At 42.5% G+C, this 23,824-nt stretch overlaps 1 protein-coding gene across 5 annotated transcripts in view; it reads left to right on the forward strand.

Annotated features, from left to right (window-relative positions):
• Positions 1–23,824, forward strand: part of CHD7 (chromodomain helicase DNA binding protein 7) — a 185,695-nt gene that overhangs the window by 24,301 nt on the left and 137,570 nt on the right. The window contains exon 1 of one of the 5 annotated variants that reach the window (XM_032421836.1): positions 126–1,039. The exons of the other annotated variants lie outside the window; for them this stretch is intronic. The gene's annotated coding sequence lies outside the window, so the exon portion shown is untranslated. Of the gene's footprint in view, positions 1–125; positions 1,040–23,824 lie in introns of those variants that run through there. 5 annotated transcript variants of the gene reach the window in all.

Consider the following 23,824-nt stretch of genomic DNA (forward strand, 5'->3'; position numbering starts at 1 on the left):
CCCCCCCCCCCCCCCGTCCCATGCCCTTCTCTGAACTGTACCCAGTCCTAGGGCCTTGTTAACTCCATGTTCCCCCCTGCCTTTTTTTTTTTTAACTTATTAAACCCACTCGTATAAAATTTCTCCCTTGAGTTTCCTCAGTGCACATTGCACTTGATCATGAGTTTTATCTCACCCTCCCCACGGTATTGGCTATAGAATTAGTTGTTTTCATGTTTATTTGCTGATCCAAAAAAGTAATTATGAATGTTTGTGGGCTGGGTACCATGTTGAGTGTTGGATACAGAGGTGAGCAAAACTCTACCGGGTGCCCAAGGTTGGTGGGATACATGGGTGTTAATCAGGTAATCACACAGACATGTAAAAGTGCAACTGTTGATAATTTTTTTTTTTTTTAAAGAGGAGCTATGGAGTGGGTAACAGGCATTTAACTTAGACGTGAAGGACTGACTTACCTGAGGAAGGTAAGCTTGAGCTCTGGTCTTCCTGCCTGTAGGCTCAGTGGCTGAACCGGGGAGAGCTTGGTCTGTACCACAGGAACAGTGGGGAACAAGTCCTTGGTTGTGCTCGACACACAGATGGAGGGGCTGGAGATGGTGGGTGAAGACTGCGGCCTAATCTAGGGAGAGGTAACAGTGATCTGATCTAGTGTGGTGGTCATGGGGGGATATGGACAGAGGCAGATGGGGCTGAGAATGATTTAGCAGGTAAAATCAATGTGGTTTGGAAATAGATTGGATGCAGGGAGGTGTCCTGGGTGATTTCTGGGTTTCTGGTTTGCTGAAATGGCTTGCTGGATGACTGTATTCATGGGGCCAGTCCTCACCCATTGGGAACCTATGCAAACTCATGAGAGATGCCCTTTCTCTAGGGTAGATGGCTTGGCTAGTGGAGTATTGCCTGGATTTTCATACCTGCTTGCTTCCCCCAGCCCCTGTGTAGTGAAAGGACTGCACGGTCACACAGCTGACTGTGGCAGCCCCGTGCCAGTCACCAACATCCGGGCTCACCAGCCTTTTTCTCCCCTCCTCCACATCAGGTGAGATTTGTCTGTTTTTTCTTTTTTTAATCAAATGGCAGAAACTAAAGTATGTAGAAGCAAGTGGGAAGGATACGCTGGGGAGATGGATATGTAGGAGTTTGTGGGAGAGCAGAGGATAGTTGGTGGAGTAAGATTCTTGGGGTGGGGGGAGAGAGAGAGAAGGAGTAGAGCCCAAAGGTAGAGCGGCCATGGCCACTCTGTAGTAATAGGAAGGCAGGAGCAATGGATGAATGCTGATGTTAGGGAGCATATTTAACCTTCAGAGGGCTCTTATTTTCCCTGCAGAGTGGAAGTGAGGTTACTTATTTATGCCTTGCCCCTTCAACCAGAGTATAAATTCAGTGAGGACCAAATGGTGGGTATGTTATAAATATGTTTATTTGTTTCTTTCATGGCGCTGGGTTGATAGATACTTAACTGTTGGGTTTCGTTGAAAAGTTGGACTCATTGAAGATTTAGACTTGTTACTTGGGGTTCAGTATGAAATTACATGTGAAAGAACTCACTATTTTACCCAGTTTTCAAAAATACTAAATGTGGGAAACATGTGCCATGCTCCATTATTCCTAACCACATTCCGAATATTACTAATTTACCTGTGATAAAGTATCTGTAAGTAAATCTCATAGGGTAAAAATGGCAGGATTCTTGCTGATAGTTGGATGCCTGGACTTTAGAGAAATGCACACCATCCACTCTTTGAGATTTCTAAAGTACAAAGATAATGGTGACACATGCAGAAGAGAAGACAGAGGGAGAAAAGCTATGTGGAGTAATGGTTCTTTGCTTCAACCCATATGCATTGGTCAACATTATGTAATAAATCACATCTGTACCGTGTTTAATTGCTTACTTTAACACACACTGGCGCTATAACCCATATGGCATTTTATAGAAAAAGAAACTTAGGATTTACCCAAAGCCACATACTTGATTCCAGGCCTCATGGCTCCAAAACAGAGTCAAGTGCCTTTCCATCATGGGTATCTTGAAAGGGTGAGTTACTTTTTTTTTAGTGGACCCTGGCTATGCGGTTCCACATATCACGATGTATCTAATATACACACACAGACCTTTTTATGCACTAGTGATTATGCACATTTAATCCAATTGCTTTTGGGTGATGCACCAAGTTTTCTGAACAACATTTTGTTTTCTAGTCATGCTTGTGCAAAATTATTCAACATGGTGAAAATTTGAGGCTCCCAAGTGGCTCAGTCGGTTAAGCGTCCAACTCGTGATTTCAGTTTGGGTTGTGATCTCATGGGTTGTGGGGGTGGGCTCCACGTTCATCAGGGAGTCTGCTTGAGATTCTTTCCCTCTGCCCCTCCCCCACCTGCATGTGCACTGTGTCTCTCTCTCAAATAAATAAATAAAATCTTAAATAAAATGGTGAAAATTTGAATTTGTGTTAGGTGGTTGAGCCATTAGGAATTGCTTAAGTTGGTAACATTCAGGAAATATTTAATTTAAAATAGTATTTAATATTGGGCGCCTGGGTGGCTCAGTTGGTTAAGCGACTGCCTTCGGCTCAGGTCATGATCCTGGAGTCCCAGGATCGAGTCCCGCATCGGGCTCCCTGCTTGGCAGGGAGTCTGCTTCTCCCTCTGACCCTCCCGACCCTCCCCCCTCTCATGTGCTCTCTCTCTCGGTCTCTCTCTCTCAAATAAATAAATAAAATCTTTAAAAAAAATAAAATAAAATAAAATAGTATTTGATATGTTTAAACCCTTGGTAAAATAATGAATTTTATGATACCAGGGAATATTTTTGTGTTTGGATAGAATTTCACTATAATTAAAAAGAAAAATATGCTAAATAGAACATATGTTAAAACAGTGTCTGGATGGGATGCCTGGTGGCTAGTCGGTTAAGCATCTGCCTTTGCCTCAGGTCATGATCCCAGCGTCCTGGGATCGAGTCCCGAGTCAGGCTCCCCACTCAACGGGGAGCCTGCTTCTCCCTCTACTCCTTGCGTGGGCTCTCTTGCTATCTCTGTCTCTCTCTCTCTCTTTCTCAAATAAATAAAATCTTAAAAAACAAAAAAACAATGTCTGGACATTGTAGGTGATGAAAAAACAAAGGACGACACTAGACCACTTGTTACATAATTGCATGTTACAGAACTTCTTATTAATAGAGGATCTTGTGCCAGTTGTTGAATAGTCATAATGAAAAGTGAGAATTAGAGTTGTAAGACATAAAAAGATAAATCAGAGAGTAACACGTTTATCGTCAAATTATGAGGACAGAAGTATTGTAATTTAGCTATGATTTGATGACTTAAGTTTAAATCTATCGGTTAAAATATTTTGCCATTAAAAAATATCTTTGTGCTGTTAATTTTCATTAAGAAGAGGGAAGTTCGGTGCGCCTGGGTGGCTCAGTCGTTAAGTGTCTGCCTTTGGCTCAGGTCATGATCCTGGGGTCATGGGATCGAGCCCTGTGTCTGGCTCCCTGCTCCCCAGGAAGCTTGCTTCTCCCTCTGCTTGTGTTCCCTCTCTTGCTGTCTCTCTCTCTCTGTCAAAATAAATTAATAAAATCTTAAGAAAAAAAGAAGAGGGAAGTTCTTTTAACATTGTTTGCTCATCTACAGAGATCTTTAAAAATGCATGTTAATATCAGGATTTTGCATAGGAGCTATGAATCTGTGGTATAAAATCGATTAATTAAAAACACCTTTTGATGCTAATATTTTGGAACCTGTGTATTTCTGCATCTACAGAGGCCAAAATATGCAAATATTGACAAAACTAGATTTATTGATAGTGATTTCAATTAAAATATTGTGAGTCTGTGCATCCCTGAGTCTTCCCTGACTGGCAGCTCTCTCTATGGAAAGGAATTTGCTTTCCTCCTGAGTAACTCTGCTGTAGCGCAGTTCGATTTGAAGATTATAATTTACTGTCTTACTCTTATGTCATACACTTGTCCCCCATGAAATGGTATAACTTAGATATATCTTGTAACAGACATCTCAATTACTGATTAATGGATTGAATTAATGCAAAAAGTTTACAAGTTACCCTTCTATAAGAGTTTACTTTAAGGGATTTTAACAGTTATTATGAAGAATTGATTGTCAGATTTGGGTAGCTGTTGATAACTCACCCAGCAAGCATCGACAGTCTGCTATGGCAAGGCCAGGTACATGCAGACTCACAGTTGAGTCAAATACTAAGGTTCAGACCTTAAACATTGGTAATATTCGGCCAGGGGAAGTGTTGTGGAGAATACCTGGAGGAATTGGCTTTTGTGCAGAGTTTTTTTATTTTTATTTTTTAAAAATTATTTATTTATTTGACAGAGAGACAGAGAGAGAGTACAAGCAGGGAGACCAGCAGAGTGAGAGGGAGAGGGAGAAGCAGGCTTCCCGCTGAGCAGGGAGCCCGATGCGAGGCTCGATCCCAGGTCACTGGGATCATGACCTGAGCTGAAGGCAAACGCTTAACCCACTGAGCCACCCAGGTGCCCCTTGTGCAGGGCTTAAAGGAAGGGTGATGGAAAGGGGAGGAGGAGGAAAGGCATGTGGGGAAAGCAGTAAAGCTTTGTATTAGGAACTAGGAAGAATTTGATCTGGTGAAATAGAGGAGGTGTGAAGATTAGCGTAAGGAGGGCTTTTTGAATGAGCCTGGTTTTATTTCGTAGTCAGAAGGAGCCTTGGAAGGACGGAGGACACCTGACCTATGCTTTGGTTGTCACGCCTTCAAGACCGCATCGTGCTTCCCCACCCTTCTGCTTTCCAGTCACCCACAGGCACTGTCTCCATTTCACTTTCTTCACTTTTGACTCTCTTTCTTTCCATATCCAGAATGTTGTCAAAGTTTGTAGATCTGTAGATTGCGTCTCCCCATTGTGGCTTCTCACATCTTGCCCACATTTCAGTGTCTATTGGCTGCCCCTGCTGGACTCTTGCAGACTTCTCATGTGAATCCCCCACCTGTGCCAATGCCCACATCCCCCCGTGTCACACTCGGCACACCCTTCTTCGTATTTCCCGCTTGAAAACCAAATTGCCTGCCTGTCCCTGGCACTCAGGCCTTCCATTCTTAATGTCAGTCTGATTTTCTAGCCATTGTACCACCTCTTTTTAAAATGTGTCCCATCGGGGCGCCTGGGTGGCTCAGTCGGTTAAATGTCTGCCTTCGGCTCAGGTCATGATCACAGGGTCCTGGGATCGAGCCCCGCATCGGGCTCCCTGCTCAGCGGGAAGCCTGCTTCTCTCTCCCACTCCCCCTGCTTGCTCTCTCTCTCTCTCTCTCTCTCTCAATTAAAAAAAAAAAATCTTAAAAAAAAAAAAAAAAGAATAGCTTAAAAAAAAAAAAAAAATGTGTCCCATCATCAGGCTTAACTGGATCACTCATGGTCCCTAAACACACAGTAGTTCCCCTCTTCAGTGCCTTTACTCTGGCTGGCCCTATTTTGAGTACCTTTTTGTGCACTCCGACCCATCTTTGCCTGTCAAAATCCTGCTTGTCTGCCAGTTCTGTAAAGACATCTGTAATTATTTTCACCTGAATGCAACTTCCCTATCTTACATTGTCTTCTCTTTCTAGTTATTTGGGGCACATGTCTTCTTGTAGGTGATTCAGTCAGTAAACAAGTAAACACACAAGTGAGGTGCAAAGGTAAACATGGCAACATCTTGCCCTTGCGTCACTTGAGTGTCCCTGGGGAGTGCTCCCTGCCCTTTCCTTCCCCGGGAGTATTCATTACTCTGTCCTTGGTGCTCCATCTCTGCCTGCAGCATGCTTCTTTTGCCGAATTTCTAAAATGTATTGCTTTACAGTGCTGTTTTCTCTTATGTTAGGAGCTCTTGGAAGGTGTCTAGGGCTACTATAATATTTTTTTTACTAGTATTTTCCTGATTATTCCTGTTAACAGTTAAGTTCTGATTTCTAAAATAGGTAGTTGTACATTTTCTAATTAAGTAACCAAGGTGCTTTTGTATAGCTTGTAATATTTTGATTAACTTGAAAAAATGGTGGAGTCCCTTAAAGGAGGGAATCCTGTGTATGCTAGAATTTAGTAAAGTTAGAGGAAGTAGGGAAGGTAAATATAGTATAAAAATCACTGAAGCTTATTGTTGTTATTTTTGCATCCCCATTGAAGCCAGCAAACAACCTAAAGGAGTAGGTTTATGGGTTTTGGTTTAATTGAAGATTAAATAAAAACTCTTAAGTGAAAGCTGTTACCTTATAACTAAATTATTACAGTGCTAAATCACATTGTATCATTTACTTTTCTCTTTGCTCTTCTCACTAGACTGAGTTCATCAAGGATTTCTTGTTTACTTTTTATTCCTAAGACCTAGCGCAGTATCACTTATCCTCTACACGTTTAGGTTTTTAAATAGAAATTGAAACTGTAATGGTGAAAGGAAACTTTCGTTACAATTTTTATCTCTTATTAGAGATGATAATAAAGATAGTGGTTTCTTATAGAGGAGTTTAAAGGTGTCTTATAGTAATAGTTTGTATAAATTCAAGTATTTGTCATTTGTTATTAGTAGTGAGGTATTTAAGACTGGAGATTCAGAAATATACGTTGGTAGGAATAGTTTTGGAGATTGTCTTAAATCTCAGGTTTTAATCTCCTTAGTTTATGATAGTTGTGTTTGAAGTGATTACAAAAATTCACTCTTAGTTTTTGGGAAAGAATTCTCCAAATACCAGTTTCTTCTTTACATCTTGTTTAGATGAAAGGTTCTCTTATGTTGATAAAAAGGGGAGTGGGAGGGATTCCTTGAAAGAAATCTTAAATATCAAAACACCTGTTCTTAATTCATTATAATTCTTGTGTAGACTTTTAATTTTTCAAATTTGTCTTTGTCTTACTGATGATGTTGGTCCTCATAGCAGTGCTCTTTTCAGTAACACAAACAACATTCATCCTTGAAGCACTAACCCTGTAGAGGATGGATGCCACGACTGCCATGTGTATAGCCAAGAAATGGGTCACTTGTACTCGGAATGCATCAGGTTAGCCCTTTCTCTCTGTCTTGTGGAAAATGACATTGTCTTTCCTCACTGTGCCAACTGTACTAAAGTTGGTAAATTGTCGTTCTAATGTACAGTTGATTTCGCCAAGTTTATTTTTTTCCTGATCTTAGTTTTATTTTTTTAAATCGAAGTATAGTTGACATGTAATGTTATGTTAGTTTCAGGTGCACAACATAGTGACTAGACAAGTTTATACGTTATGCTCTGCTCACCGCAAGGGTAGCTGCTGTCGCCATGTAACACTATTACAATACCATTGACTGTATATTCCCTGTGCTGTGTCTTTCATCCCTGTGACTTACTCATTCTTTTTTTTTATTTATTGAAAGATTTTATTTATTTGACAGAGAGACCGAGAGAGAGAGAGAGAGGGAGAGGGCACGCGTGAGCGTGCGCCCATAGGCCGGGGGAGCGGCAGGGAGAGGGAGAAGCAGGCTTGATCCCAAGACCCTGGGATCATGACTGAGCCACCTAGGCGCCCCTCCTTTTTAAAAAGATTTTATTTATTTATTTGAGAGAGAGAGAGAGAGAGAGCATGCTGGAGAGAACATGAGTGGGGGAGGGGCAGAGTCAGAGAGGGAAGCAGACTCCCCACTGAGCAGGGAGCCCCACGCAGGGCTCAATCCCAGGACCCTGATGATCATGACCTGAGCCAAAGGCAGACATTTAACCGACTGAGCCACCCAGGTGCTCCGTGACTTACTCATTCTATAACTGGAAGCCTGTTATCTCCCATTCCCCTTCACCCATTTTGCCCATCCCCAACCACCCTCCCCTCTGGCAAGCATCAGTTTATTCTCTGTATTTATGGGTCTGTTTGTGCTTTTTTTTTTTTTAAATTTCACATATAAGTGAAATCATAGTATTTGTTTTTCTCTGACTTATTTTACTTAGCATAAGTAAAATGTGTGTTGTCATTGTCATTCATGTCTAGGTCCATGCATGTTACAGATGGCAAGATCCCACCATTTTTTCTTTTTTTTAAAGATTTGAGTGTGGAGGGGAGAGGGGCAGAGTATGGATAGGGAGAGAGAGACTCCCAAGCAGACTCCCCATTGAGCGCAGAGTTGATGGGGGGCTCCATCTCACAACCCTGAGATCATGACCTGAGCCAAAATCAAGAGTTGGATGCTTAACCGACTGACCCACCCAGGCATCCCAAGATCTCATCATTTTTTATGGTCAAATGATACTCCAGTGTCTCTGTGTGTGTGTGTGTGTGTGTACATTTGTGTATGTACATACATACACACATACCCCATCTTTATCCATTCGTCTTTTGATGGACACTTGGGTTGCTTCTGTCTCTCAGGTATTGTAAATAATGCTGCAGTAATCATAGGGGTGCATATCTTTTTGAATTAGTGTTTTCGTTTTCTTTGGGTAAATAGGAATTTCTGGATCATGGATCATGGTATTTTTTTAATTTTTTGAGGAACCTCATACTGTTTTTCACAGTGGCTGTACCAGTGATTTTGTCAAGTTTAAAATCAAGTTCTAATCAAAATTCAGAAACTCAGTGTCTTCTTTGGTTGAGAATATAGATCCGTGTATATCTGCTTTCCATTCCTCTTGACATTGAAAGAATCATAGAGTTCCACACCTAAATCCTTAATCTTGAGATATTTTAAATGTGAATATTTATGTCACAGATGATTAACCTGAAACTTTCAGGCTTTAAAAATGGTGCATTTTTCTAAGAATAGAATGAAATGTGTACCTCAAAGGGCAGTGTGGTTGGCAGAGGGCAGCAGGGAAACTTCCCTAAGGAATGCCTCCAGCTGAGATGTGGATGGACAGCTATCAGGTTCACCTCCTAAATTCCTGCCTAAAATACTTGATGGGTGTAGGCACATCTGCATGTGCACACATGGGCAGGGAAGGATACAAAAGAGACGGTTAAGTTGATTATCTTTGGAGAATGAGGCTAGGGTTGGTGGTGAAAGAGAAACAAAACTGTTTCAGTTAAGTGTCAACACTGGATACTGTTTACCTTGCATTAAGGACTTTGCTGAAGAGTTACGTACAGTCCTTCACAATTCTAAAGGAAAAATGTGGAAGCTCCCAGGGAAAGCATCTCTGCGTGCCAAGTTCCGATTCTGTGTGAGTGAGATGAAAACATTCAGTGATGGGAGTCCAAAGCAGTTTTGAAGCAAAGCATGGTAGCCTCCTCAGATACAGCTTTGTGGCCTGGTGACTTATAATGAGGGTGGCATGTCGTTAGAAATTGTCCCTGTCTTTCTGAGTACTGATTAAAACCATGGCTCAGAGGTTAATTCAAATAATAATTAATATTGGTCTCTGTCAGTACAGGGTGGTAATGAAATCTTCCGTTATTTGATGACTTTGACTTTAAATGTTAAGGGAGGAGTGGAAATGGTGTTATTCCTCACACTTATTGTGGGGAAGCTCCAACAACTGAACACAGTATGGTAAAGTATGCTATTCAGAAGGTGTTGAGTGCAAAATTTTTTGTAGCCTAATATAATTGCCTGCAATAGAAACTCTAACACGACATAGAGATATTAGTGTTATTTTATTTCCTAGAGTGATAATTATTTGGAGATACTAGGAAGGCATGAGTAATTGATCCACCATTGTGGACCAAGCAAATTCTCCTGATCCTTCACATATCCTACTGTATGTAGTGTATGTGGTATGCAGCATTAAATCACCCACTAAAACTTACCAGTTACATATGCATGTTAATCTAAAGACAAAAACATCAAATGGTTGGTTGACTAGGGAGCTTTGAATGTCCTGTTTTCAGCCTTGAAAGTCAATGATTCTATAAGCCAGTTCACGTTTAGTGACCATTTTTCATATATAGAGTTGGGAGTTACAAATGAAGTAAAAGACATATAAGTTAATGTAAAAAGGTAATTTGGAAATGTAAGTATCTATTAACACAAATTATTTGCAGCTTTATAAATCCATAATGCTAAGAATTGTGGGCCTAAAATAATTTTGGTGGAAGGAAGATGTTTAGGCAGGACTGTTTTTAAAAAATCCAAATGTTTCATGGAGCTATATGCTCTAAAATTGCAGTTTTCTCTTTTGAAATGTTTGTTGACGGATCGCTATAGTTTGATCTTTGAGGGTTACGTTTGGTGTCATTCTAAGCAGCATCATCTTTCATACGGAAAAGTAACAGAACAAAAGGACTTTATGTTGAGTGTGAGTACTTTGAGGTGCTTCAGATGCCCAAATAATAGAACCTTTCCAACACACAGAAGGAGACAGAATAGTAGAATCAGCTGTCACAGCCTGATGCACTTCATTCACATACTCGCCAGCTTCCCCCACATTCTGTATAACTTAGAAGGAAATCTTAGGCAGCATATTATTTTATTTAAAAATATTTCAATATGGGATGCCTGGGTGGCTCAGTTGGTTAAGCGTCCGACTCTTGATTTCGGCTCAGGTCATGATCTCAGGGTCCTGAGATTGAGCCCCAAGTCAGGCTCCATGTTCAGTGGGGAGTCTGCTTGACATTCTGTCTCTCTCCCTCTGCGCCTTCCCCTGCTCTCAGTCTCCCTCTCTCTCTGTAAAATAAAGTGTTGAAAAAAATAATATATTTCAATATGTATCACTGAAAGGAAAGAATTCCTTCCAAATTAAATTGCTATAGAAGCTGTGTGAGGGGCGCATGGGTGGCTCAGATGGTTAAGCGTCTGCCTTTGACTCAAGGTCGTGATCTCAGGGTCCTGGGATGGAATCCCACATTGGGCTCCTTGCTCAGCGGGGAGCCTGCTTCTCCTTCTGCCACTCCCCCTGCTTGTGCTCTCCCTCTCTCTCTGTCTCTCTCTGGCAAATAAATAAATAAAATATTTTAAAAAAGAAGCTTGTGTGAACGTTTTAAGGAAGTTTTTGTTTGTTTTAATTGAAAAGCAGTGCTATATTTGAGGAGTGACTTGTAAGCATGTTTTCTTTGCTAGAGTGTAGTGGGTGATGGGCGGTTACTGTACAGTTAGGATCAGTAAGCTTAAGATGATTTCAGGAGCAGTCACAATTCTGAATTGAGGACAGGATCAAAACATTGTTTTATTGGCAAAGGCAGCGTTCTCTACAGGGTGTCAGTGTCGTGCCTGTCTGGAGGCCAGAAGCTTTGGAGGAGGTGACCAGAGCTGAGGAGGAGCTCTTCTAGAGCTGTTGCTGTGTGGGGTAGACCAACAGAGATTCTACAAGAAATTATGGAAAAAGCATCACATTGTAATTAAAATGACCTTTCCCCCCAAAAGCCTGATCTTTTCACTTCTCTGCTTAATACCCTGTGTCGACTTCTTGCTGCCTTCGTACAGGCCAGGATTTCTGACGTGATTTCTAAGGTGCTCTTGCCCATTGGCCCCTCCAGGACTCGCTCCCTGGCCTTTTGGGTTAGCTGCACTGCCCTCCTTAAATCTCCTGCCCTCCCTCTGCCCCAGGCTGTGTGAGCCACTCCCTTTGCTCAGAGCTCCACCCAGCTGCCTTCCCTCTTCTGGCTGGTTCCTGCCTAGCCTTCCCCTCTGGTCATCACTCAGGGAGACCTGGCCTGGCCATAGCCTGGTTAGGCCCCTGACCCTGTCCCTCGGCCTCAGCTGCCTATCTTGCTTTCATAACCTTTATCCCACTTGTAATTAGTGGGGAAGCGGAAATCTGAGTGCTTAGAACAGGCTTGGCTCCCATCAGAGACGTGCCTGGGGAATGACTGAGTGAGCGGAAGGACTTAGCTGGGAAGGGTGTGGGGGGGGGGGCATTGAGGGTGCGCGTGGCCCAGTGGGCAGGGAAAAGGAATGCTGGCAGTGACAAAAGAGTCAGAGAAATAGTCTGCCGGAAACCTTTTTGTTTTTTGAGTTTACAGGATAGCTGAATGCAGGGCTCCTATGATTCATGAGAAATGTTACTGGAGGGAGACATTAGGGTTTTACAGGTGATGTTAAGAAACAGCTGTAACATTGACATGATTTGCTTCCTGAAAGAGATTTTTGATTAAATTTCGATTAAATTTCAATTAAAACAGCAGACGAGTGAACCACTGCTGTTCTTCTAGTTGTGTATATTCCTTATAGAACCAGCTGGGGCCCAGCTACATCAGGGAGCTTCTCAGCATACAGATGGTCCTGCAGATACCTGACAGTTTGGTAAAGGGCACTTTCTGACCTCTGGCTGCAGAAGAGTTCACATTAGTGAGTTCTTGGGTACGAGCGAGCCATTGAAATGTCCCAGAACAAGGCTTCTCCGTTTTCTGTATATTCTGTATATGGTAACACTCTACCTTAAACAAGTGGGAAACAAAAAACCAGCTACATGATATAATGGAAAAAACCCTAAACTTGGGAAGGAAATCTAGGCTCCTGTTTTGTTTCCAGTACTCCTATATATGGACAGAACGCCCGTTCAGGCCTCGTTCCTGCATTTATAAAAGGTGGGAACGTTGACCCTGCACAGCCCCCTTCACAGGATTGCGGTGCACAGTGAGAGGGCACAGCGAGACCAGGTGCTTTCCGCCAGCCTTGCCTTCCGGACCTTTATCACGCCGAGGGCTTGATGGAACCTTGGGATTCTCTCTGACTCCTCTCTTTCTCTCACATACTGCCTCACGTTTGTCCTCAGATCCTGTCGGCTCTACCTTCCAAGTCTATGCACCTCCACTTCTACCCCCTGCCTCAGGGGCCATTTCTTCCTGCTGGCACCACTGCGGCGGCTCCCTCACCAGTCTGCTGTCTGCCCCCGGCTCCCTCACCGGTCCGCTGTCTGCCCCTGGCGCCCTCACCGGTCCGCTGTCTGCCCCCGGCTCCCTCACCGGTCCGCTGTCTGCCCCCGGCGCCCTCACCGGTCCGCTGTCTGCCCCTGGCTCCAGCAGACTGCTTCCAACAGAGCAAGTGCCAGCGGAGCCTGAGTCAGATCAACCCCTCCTCCCAGAGTGCTTCCATGCCTCACCTTCCTCCTTGCTGCCCCCTGCACAGTGGCTCCCCCCGCCCCCAGTCCCCGCGACACTCCGGCGGGTCCGTGGGTCTGCGGGATCCGCGGGATCTGCAGGTGCAGGCCCACCTTGTGGTCTCTGCACCAGGCTCCCTGCTCTGGAGCAGTTCTCTCTGGTATCCGGCTTCCTTCTCCTCCTCAGCTCCTTCCACATCCTGAGTCCTTTTCCCTGGGAGGCTTCCCTGTCCTGCCCACTTTAAAATCACACCCGGTCCTCCAAACTACCTCTCCCCCTTCCTTCTATGCTGTGGATTTTCTCATTTTGCCTTTTACTTTTTGCCTATGTTTACTTACTTACTCTGACTCTATCCTCACTAGAATGCAGTTCAGCTCCGTGAAGGGGAGGATTGTTGTCTGTGATGTTTATGGATGCATCCCCAGTGCCTAGAACAGTGTTTGACCTATGGCAGGCGCTCAGTAAATATTTGTTGCACGCAAGTATATGGAAGTTAACTATTGGAGGGAAAATGTCATTGGTTTGCTTCTTTGTAGCACAGTTTTTGGCATGAGTATAGCAGACAAAACTTTATGAAAGATAGCAAATATTGTAGCGGCTTTCAGAAATGAGACATCTCTGTGAGGTGGCCAAAATAGCAACCTGATTAGTAAATTAGATTTTTTCGCTCCTCTTTAGAGGTAGGTTAAGCCTTTTTTGGCCAGAGTAATGCATGGGCGATGGTGTGTCTTTCCTCAGGGTGTCACACTGGGGCACGTGACATCTCTTCGTCCTGTTTACTGGTGATGTTTAGTTGGGTCATTTGGTGAAGGTGCTACATTCTGTCTTGAAAAGGAAATTATTAGAATTCCATTCATAACCTTAGTTTATTGTCAGATTAGAAGTATGGTGATGTACCTGCTTGAAAATGAAGGAAAATGTATCACTGTAGTGTTTTCATTTAATTACTTGTGGTCATGATGTAACTTTGTAAGCTTTGGTTAGTTATTAGACTTAGCAGTACCTTTGTGTAGGACTTTTCTGAGAACTCAGAATTATGTGACATTCGTTATTTCACTGTACATTTTGTTCATCTAGAGAGAGGGGGTTACTATGGGCTAGATATAGATTGGCCCTTTGAGGTAGCACAGTAAGTCCCAGCTTCTTCAACAGGACTTTGCTCTTGGTCCCACTGCCACTCAAGTGGTTCTGTATTAAAGCTCAGCTATGCAGGGGGTGAGGAAGTACAGGGGAACTCGCTGTAAAAGTTGACAGAGTTAAGTCTGATTGTGTGTTCATGTATAGCATCTTGCATTCTGCACCCAAGTAAATGCCTGGCGCTGTTTGGATGTGGGAAAGAAATTGTCACCCGTGGGGTAGGGAACTTTGGAGGTGACAGACTTTCTTTTCGATTCAGATAAGTCCAAATTATAATTTCAGATGAGTGGACTGAAATATTTTTAAGCTTTTATGGAAAATGTGGACATCTTTCATTTTGAAACTCTACAATGAAGACATTTAGATAGGCAGATCAGATTTATTTATATATTTTTATTTTTTTTAATTTTTTTATTTTTTTTTATTTTTTTTTAAATATTTTATTTATTTATTTGAGACAGAGAGAATGAGAGAGACAGAGCACATGAGAGGGGGGAGGGTCAGAGGGAGAAGCAGGCTCCCTGCCGAGCAGGGAGCCCGATGCGGGACTCGATCCAGGGACTCCAGGATCATGACCTGAGCCGAAGGCAGTCGCTTAACCAACTGAGCCACCCAGGCGCCCCTATTTATATATTTTTAAAGATTTTATTTATTTAAGAGGGGGAGGGCATGCATGAGTGTGGGTAGGGGCAGAGGCAGAGGGAGAAGCAGATTCCCTGCTGAGGGCAAAGCCTGCCGTGGGGCTCGATCCCAGGACCCTGAGATCATGACCTGAGCCGAAGTTAGACGCTCAGCGGACTGAGCCACCCAGGCGCCCCCGGTAAATCAGTTTGGGTTTTTTTTAATTATTATTATTTTTTAGATCAGTTTTATACCTTAAAATATTTGGAATGTGTGTGGGGTTTCAAGGATTCATAAATATTTTTTTCCAAATTTCTCTTGAAAGGAAAATATCAGCCTCAGACCAACACATTCTTATGTTACTAGTATTGGCTGAATATGCTAGCTGTAGATTGTCTCGTTCATGAATTACTCCTCGACCAACATTTTGTACTAGGCAATGTGGGGGGCCCTGAGGTGCACAGGGCACACAGACACCTTACCCTCACGGAGCTCCCCACCTGGCAGGCCCTTGTCACAACATGCAGGGTTGTGTGGCCTGCCCTGGGGAGCACTGTGAAGGAGAGCCGAGGAAATAGCTCGGAGAGCAGACAACAGGCGTTCTCGTCCCCAAAGTGGTTCGTGAGAAAATCGAGGCTTTGTGAGACTTAGTAACCCAGCGAGGGTTACCAGCTAGCAGAACTTGGATGGAGGGAAGCTGGATCCATGTGACATGGGAGGGGAAAACTGTAATAAATTTTTTTTTTAACATCTGGCTGATTGTAAGGATGCTTATTCCAAAATGTTTCACACCACAAAGTGTGTATAAAGTAGAAAGTGAAAGCCCCCGTCCCAGTAAACATTGGTGCATTAATTATTCCTCTAGGCCTTTTAGTGGGAGATAGGTTTTCACACTGCAGATGTATTCTACACATATAATTCCCTTTTTTCAGTATACGGTGGCTGATCTTTTCATATCAATACATAGAGCTGTGCCTTATCTTTTCAGATGGCTCAAACAATGATATCCTATATCATGGAACTTCACTTACCTGTCCGACTTTAATGGACATTTAAGTCATTTCTAGTGTTCTCGGTTGAAAACAGTGCTTCCATACAGCTTAGCCCTTCACATACATCTCCATGCACCTTTAGGATACATTCCTAGAAAGGATTGTCATGGGGGTCACAGGCTGTGTTCATTTTCTATAAGGTGCATTTTCCTGGATTGCCCTGAAAGACCACGCCATTTCATAATCTTTTTGGTGGTGTGGGAGTTGCTCATTTTTTTTCTGCACTTGCCAACTCAGGACATTGTCCTTTGCCAATTTGATAGGCACACTTTCATCATCAGTGACAGTGAGTATCGTGCCACGTGTGTTGTGGTCTTTTATGTTTCCTTAACAGCTGACCTCTGCACCATTGTGCTGGACGGCCTCTAGTGCCTGGGATCGCTCTCTGTGACTGAAGATCAGATACGAGCCTGCACTCTTTTCTCCCTTCTAGTAGAGTGTAGAGGTTAAGACTGTCTTGGGGCTTATTCCCATTGCAGCCTCTTACCAGCAGTGGCTCCTTGGTGGGCTACTTAACCTTTAAATCCTCCGTTTCCATTTCCGTAATGGGGGTAACACAGATTAAATGAAGCAGTACGTCTGAAGCCTTACCACGGGGCCTGGCACATGAGCAAACGTTCAGTAAATGTTTACCACTGTCAGTTAGCATTAGGCACCAGTGTGGGAAGTGACTTTCCCTCCTTCCTGTGTTCCTGTGGAAATCCCCGTGGGTCCTTCTCAGTTGCTTTGGGTCAGTGCTGGGATTCCCATGATAGTTGCTGCTTTCCCAGGTAAACTTCTCTGTCTGCGTCCCTCCGTGGCGTGGGTTCTGCGGGTGAGGTCCTGGACCAGCGGCATCAGCCTTTGCATGGGGCCTGAACGTTTTCCTTCTGAAGTCAGGGGCTGAATTTTGTTCCCTCCAAATTCACACGTTGAAGCCCCAGTCTCAGCATAACTGTACTTGGAAATAGGGCCCTTATGGAAATGGTTACAATTAAATGAGGTCATGTGGGTGGGGCCTGAATCCGATAGGATTGACGGCTTTGTAAGAAGAGGAAGAGAAGGATTTTTCTCTCTCTTTGCACAAAGAGGTTGTGTGACCACAGATACAAGCCAGAAGAAGGCTCAGAATGAAGCCTATCCTGCTGGTTCCTTGATCTTGGACTTCGAGCCTCCAGAGCTGTGAGAAGTACATTTCTGTCGTTCACACCATTCAGTCTTTGGTGTTTTGTTATGGCAGCTCTGGCTGTATTGTGTTGGTATCAAGTTGTTCATATTATTTATGTAATTGTCCTGGCGGATGGGTGCCTTTCTGGGGTGTCATTGTTTCTAGGCCTTCAGTTCATACATCAGAATGACCTGGAAGGCTTTGTAAAACACAGATTGCTGGGGCTCACCCCAAGAATTTTAAATTTAGTCGGTCTGGGTTGGCTTGAGAAGTCACGTGTCTACCAAGTTCCCCGAGGTGTTGATGCTGCCGGTGAGGGCCGCACCAGCAGAACCAGTGTCCGAGGAGCGTGTGGTAGAAATTTCAGGCAAGAGCCCAGAAGGCTCGGGGTAGGGATACACGGTTCTCCCACCCGACTCTCAAGACTCAGTTCCATGATCTGTAAATGGGGATAATATTTGTACTGCTTATCTCATAGGGTTATTGAAGCTAAGATACATATAAAAAAAAGCTTTTGGGTCCTTCTTTGATCTTCATACAAAGCAGAGAGACTAGGAGTATGGATGTCTCGTTCTTGTAAAAAGAACAACAAGTGGGTGAATGCTGAAGTGTTTTCACAGTAAGCTACAGAGCAAAAGTAAGGTATTCCCTTCCTTTTCTCTGCTGGATGGACACAGCCTGGTCATTTGATTTGCTGGTTCTGGAACTTTCTCTTCTCTGCATTCCCCACCCCAACGTCTCTTGAAAGCCAGACATTTTAGCCAAGCAGCCTTCATAATAGAGTCTGTGGCTCCTTATTCTGGCTCTCCTTTGTCAAGGATATCTGTGGCTTTTTTGGTGATTGTGGCAGTGGAAATTACTGAGTTTCTAGTTCTCCGTGGTTAAGACTTGTGGCCAGGCTGTTCATGTCCAGGATGTCGTATTTGAAAGGTCCTTTTTGTTTGTTGCCATTGTTGTTTTGCCATGTTTAAATGTTTTACGATATCTAAGTGTTAAGTGTTTGTACGTTGCATTCCTCAGCAATGCTGTTGACCAACAATACATTACATGTTAATACAAACAACTTAATTTTTTATGAAAAATCAGTGTTTTCCAAAGCAAAAGTTTATAGGGTATTACTTTATGTTTTTGTAAGTCTCTTTAGTGCCTGGCTCAATAGAAGACCGTTAGATTTTGATAGCTGCTTCTGCATTCCATCTGTTGTAATATGTTGTTTTGGTTGAAGAACATGAAGAAAATCTGGCATGCAGATTTGTAATTGAAAAGGGAGGAATATTTGAATAGGCTTTTTAGATAATTTTATACTATACTAAAACTATAAGGAGTAGTTTCTTAAAGGTTAGTTGTAGTGTGGAATCTGAAATCATATCAGTAAAATTTTAGTATTTGGTTTCATTAAAATGCATTGGTGTATCTTGCACTTTGAATGGATCTTTTATCCTTGTGTATAGTTTTGTAACATCATGCATTGGTAATTTGGAAAATATTGGTTCAGTGAGTTACATAAATCTTTCAGATGTTGACACATTTCATTTTACAGTATTTTTAAAAATCTTTTTTCTCTTACTGTCTATCTAATCAAAAAATTCTTTAAGTGTTGGGAAGCTGTCAAGTTCATGATGGTGGATACAGATTTTCCAAAATTCTGATTTTTGCTTGAAAGCTCAAATTTTATCATTGGCAACAAACTGTCAATTGTTTTCCTTAAGTGACAGACTTATTTTGTTCATTTTTGAGAAAATGCCTGCCATACACCCGAGTCTGAATAACGATGGTTTGTAAGTTGTTTTTTTTTTTTTTTTTTCCCATTAAAAATGGTGTCGTTGGGTCGTGGGCATTAAGGAAGGCACGTGATATGATGAGCCCTGGGTGTTATATGCAACTGATGAATTATTGAACAATACATCTGAAACTAATGACATACTGTATGTTGGCTAATTGAATTTAAATTTTAAAAAATGGTGTTGTTTGAAAAAAGCTTGCAACTCAGTCACACAAACTGTTTCTCCATCTACCCTGAATCAAATGGCTTATGGCATTAACCACCATCTAGAAAGATGCAGGTGTATAGAAATGATGCGTAGAGGGCAAATATCTTTGGGTACAGAAAGAAGGGCTTAGCATTCGGAGACAATTTGGGGAAGCAGCTCCTCTGCTGGTTAAAATAAAAAAATTCTCATGACATAGTTGACTTAATACACCAGAAATTATGCAAATGAATGTTGTTTCCTTCAACATAGTGACCTTGGAGACACAACACCACATTCAGTGATAACGCCAACAGAACAGAACGTTTTTAGAATGCCATCTTATTTGGAATCGCTTCAAGTTATGACTTTAGCTTACTCCATAGATGGTGTTTGGATGTACTGTTTTAAAATTGTATTGCCTCAAATGCCTGTTAATGTTTTTCCAGTGATATATATAGTTACCTAGTCTGAGAGGACGCTGTTGCCTAAGAATAAGGGGATACGTTCGTAGCAGTGTAGGGTATTTATTACAGTGGGAACCAGCACTAGTCTTGGAGTCTTCACTCTCTCTCTCTGACTAGCTGAATGACTTTGAATAAAGCATTTACCTTCTCACTGTTTCTCTATAAGGTCAAGTGATTGGATTCGGTCTTGAGTCTTTTAGTACTCCCGTCCTGTGATTCCCAGATTCTAGATGCATGAAAGCAGGATTTCCTTCATGGTCTGTGAGGGTGTCCATCCAGGCAGGGACTTGCTCTGCAGCCTTCTGTCTGGACTCTTTCTGCTGGCCCTGTCTCTGCACTAGCAAGGTGACAGGCTTCTGTGGTTGTGATTTTTAAAAGGCATTTTGATTCTTGATAGGGCAGAAGAGTTCAGAACTTGGTATAATGCCATTTGAGTTTTGTACTGTCAGCTCCCATGGAGAGATACCCAGTATATTTGGCGGTGAAGCTGGGAGTAGGGAAATCTAGATAACTAGGTTAAGGTTGGTGCAAAATGTGGGGAGAACAACTAACATTTACCATCTGTTGTGTGCAAGGCATTCTGTTAATGGCTACTTTTGACAAATCACTTCTAAGCAGCCCTTTGAGGGAGGTGATGGAATACTTATTTTCATATTTTCATAGATGAGCAGCTGAAGTCCAGAGAGCTGCTTTAATTTGCTTGAGGAAGAGAAAGTGTTTGGGCCAGATCTGGCTGGCTTCACAAATGGTTTTCCCCAAATTTCTAGATGCTGTTCTCTTCTACCCCCTTCCTGGCCATGATATTCCTTTCTTCTCATGTTTCCTTATGATTGTTTTAATTCTAAAGTGTTAAAGAGATGTCACAATTGTGCAACATTAATCTTTGATGAAAGGTGGTGATTTTATAAACAAGCTTAACATTTATAAGCTTAATTTTTGACAGTGGTCAATAAAAGATAAAGATGAGAAAATGCTGATGTGAAATCATAAACTTGTGTTGAAAGGGGGTCTGCCCAGGGCTATTAGATATATAAAATTGAGGGGAGATAAGCTTTGGGACAAATTCAGAAACAGATGATGGGATTTGCAAGTACAGCATTCAGGTGTCTTCCAGTTTGCCTTTCCATGTCAGGAGGTAGAAACTCAGATTTTTGTGGCTTATTTATTGGAAAAAAAACTCTTACTTTTTATTCCTTCTGCAAGCATGTGCGTGCACCTGCTTTATCCTAGCCACGGTGATAAGTACTGGGGATAAAATGAGGAGGCATGAGCAGTACTCCAGGAGCCAGGAGCCCAGGGGCAGTGGGCACCGGACCCTGTTGGCGATGACCAAAATCTCCCCACTCCCTGGGGGCTCTAGGGAGGGGACCAGTTGGGCTTGCAGGCTGAAGCCCTGCAAACTGCAAAGGTGTACTGTTCTAGATTCCAGATATGGGGAAAACTGCTGATGGTGGCTTGTTAGGGAAGATGTTTTAAAGAACTGTTCTGTGATCTTTTCTGAAAGTTTTTTTTTTTTTTTAAGATTTTATTTATTTATTTATTTGACAGAGAGAGAGAGAGAGCGAGAGCAGGAACACAAGCAGGGGGAGTGGGAGAGGGAGAAGCAGGCTTCCCGCGGAGTAGGGAGCCCAATGCGGGGCTCAATCCCAGGACCCTGGGATCATGACCCGAGCCGAAGGCAGACACTTAATGACTGAGCCACCCAGGTGCCCCTCTTAAAGTTTTTAAAATTGTGGAAGCTGAAATTTTGTGTGTGTTTTGTGTGTGTGTTTTGTTTTTGTGTGTGTGTGTGTTGGGAGGGTTGTTTTGTTTTGTTTTGGTTGGAAAGCTCTTCTGTCTGTATAGTTAGGGAATCTGAGGAAAGAAGTGTCCTAAGCTAGACCTTTAAGACTAATCATGATGTATAATAAAAATTTTAATATATCTTTTATAGTGAGTATATTTGTGCTAGGAATTTGAAGAAGTTATCCTTACAGCATCCCTGAAGATGACAGTTGATATTAACCTATTTTGCTTTTGGAAAAGGAAATTGAAGAGGTCACTTCTCAAGTTTGCTCAGCAAATAAATGGGAAATGGGAAGAATACATTTAGCATCCAGTTCTTCAGTGCTTTATAGGATGCCTTGTAGTTATATTCTGAACCCTTAAATTGTTAATTTAATGGAAGGATTACAGTTCTGTGACCAAGAGTTTATATTATTGGTGATTAGGGAGAGATTGCATGCTGCCAGCCTTGTTTAGGAATAAAGAGAGCATGAGGTTTCATTTTTCTGAGAAATTTGCTTTAGGTGACTGCTTGGTCTTTGGACCAGTACTTCAGACATTTAGGAAAAGACCTGGCAGGCCTCTGAGGCCTTTTTCGTGGAGGGGTGCTTGCAGGTGTCCACTGCCCTGACCTCCCTTTCTCTAGGTGGCCTGAAGCAGAGGGATGCCCTAGGATGCCCCTTTACAGCGTCGCAAAGGAATGTGTTCTGAGAAATGGTGGTTTCTTAATCTTACCATGTAAGCCAGGTGCTGATTTACCTTTAGGGGGGAACAGTTACTTGAGTTACTAGTGGTTCCCACATTTTAGTAAGGGGGGATTCCTTCTAAAATGTATATCTTTCTAAATAGCATAGCTTAAAAACTTCAGAGTGATTCACTTCTCCATGAATTCAGAATGAATTCTGTAGAGTGATAATTCTACTTTAGAGTTACTGAATTATTTACATAATATATGTGTGTTCAGTTTATCTGTATAGTCACTTTTTATCAATTATCTGTGCTTTTTGAAGTTTTAATGACTTTTCTATCACTAGAAGTGTGATTTCAGAAGAGGACAGCTGTACTTCACCTATTTCCAATTGTGAAGTACTTAGTGTCTTAGAGTGGTAAGATATTTGCCATTTTATTCAGCCACCTTTCCACTTGCCCTCTCCACAGATGAAGAACCAAGAACCAGAGAGGCTAACTAACTGGATCAAGGCCACACAGCCTGGTTGATATATTTTTCATATTTAAATTTCTCACGTTAAAGGAGAAAGTTGTTTGATCATCTGCATTGCCTACTAATTATGTGCCAGGGACTGTGTTAAGTGCTTTGTATGTACACTCCAATTTAGTCCTCATGAGTTAGAGATAGGTGGAATTATCATTTCCAGAACCAGATGTCATTTCAGAGTTGGTCTCAGACCTTAGTGGGTTCATAGTGCCCTGTGACCATGCCACTTTGCTCTGTTGATGTGCAGGTGTTTCGTGGTTCCATACAAATTTTAGGATTGTTTATTCTATTTCTGTGAAAAATGCCATTGAAATTTTCATAGGGATTGTATTGAATCTATAGATTCCTTTGGGTAGTGTGGACATTTTATTTTATTTATTTTTTTAAAGATTTTATTTATTTATTTGAGAGAGAGAGGGTTGAGCACATGGAGGGGGAGGGGGAGAAACAGACTCTGCTGAGCAGGGAGCCCGATGTGGGGCTCGATCCCAGGACCCTGAGATCATGACCTGAGGCAGACGCTTAACCAGCTGAGCCACCGATGCGCCCCATGTGTGGACATTTTAATAACATTAATTCTTCAATCCATGAGCACCGTATATCTTTCCACTTACTTTTGTCTTCAGTTTGTTTCTTTAAAACTTACACTTCCAGACCACTGCCTCCCTTGGAATTGAACAAGCCAACTGAAGCCATGGGAATGAAACCATATTCACTTTTTGTTAACTCTCTATCTGTACCCATCCTTCTGCTTGTCCTGATGAAAGAGGCAGATCCCAGGCCCTCTGCATGGGTCTTCTCCCACCCCTGCCCCCTCCTCTGAGACTCATGCCCTTAATTGTTCCCCTTTTTTCTGTGCTCCTTCTTGGACCTCTCACTCAATGTCTCCTCCTGTCAGTGTTACATATCTTATCTAACAAATGCTAATATAGTGCTTATCATGTGGCAGGCACCGTTCTAAGCACTTTACAAATATTAATGCACTTAATTCTAATAACCTTGTGGAGTAAATGCTGTTGTTATCCTCATTATATTGAGGTACAGAAAGACTAAGGAATTTTCCCAGGGTTGTGTGAGTTGTGTTTGAACACAAACCCCATTTCTCTCTTCTTGAGTCTGCAGATACCAGTCCTTGGTCAGTTCACTCCACTGCTGCTGTCGTCTCCTCACCTTCTCTGTTGGAGGTTGGCAGCCATCTCTGCTTTTCTCTCCTCCCATCACCTTAGCTGGAGCGCTTGAGCTGCTGGCTCTCCTACTTCACAGAAGCTGCTCTTAACAGAGTTCCTGGTGTCCTGCCTGTGGAGTCCGGTGGACACTGTTCTTCTTGCTCTATAGCGTTCGAACCTGTTGATCACCTCCTTCTTAAAGCTTCTATTTTTCTTTCCTTTTTTGATGTTTTTTTTTTTGTCGTGCTGGCTGACGCTTCTGCCTGCCCCGTAAGTGTTGGTATTCCTCAGGATCCTCTCCTTGTTCTTTTCTCTTATCACTAAAC

The sequence above is a fragment of the Phoca vitulina genome, unplaced genomic scaffold (assembly GCF_004348235.1).
Source record: "Phoca vitulina isolate PV1807 unplaced genomic scaffold, GSC_HSeal_1.0 scaffold25, whole genome shotgun sequence".
Classification (NCBI taxonomy): Eukaryota; Metazoa; Chordata; class Mammalia; order Carnivora; family Phocidae; genus Phoca; species Phoca vitulina.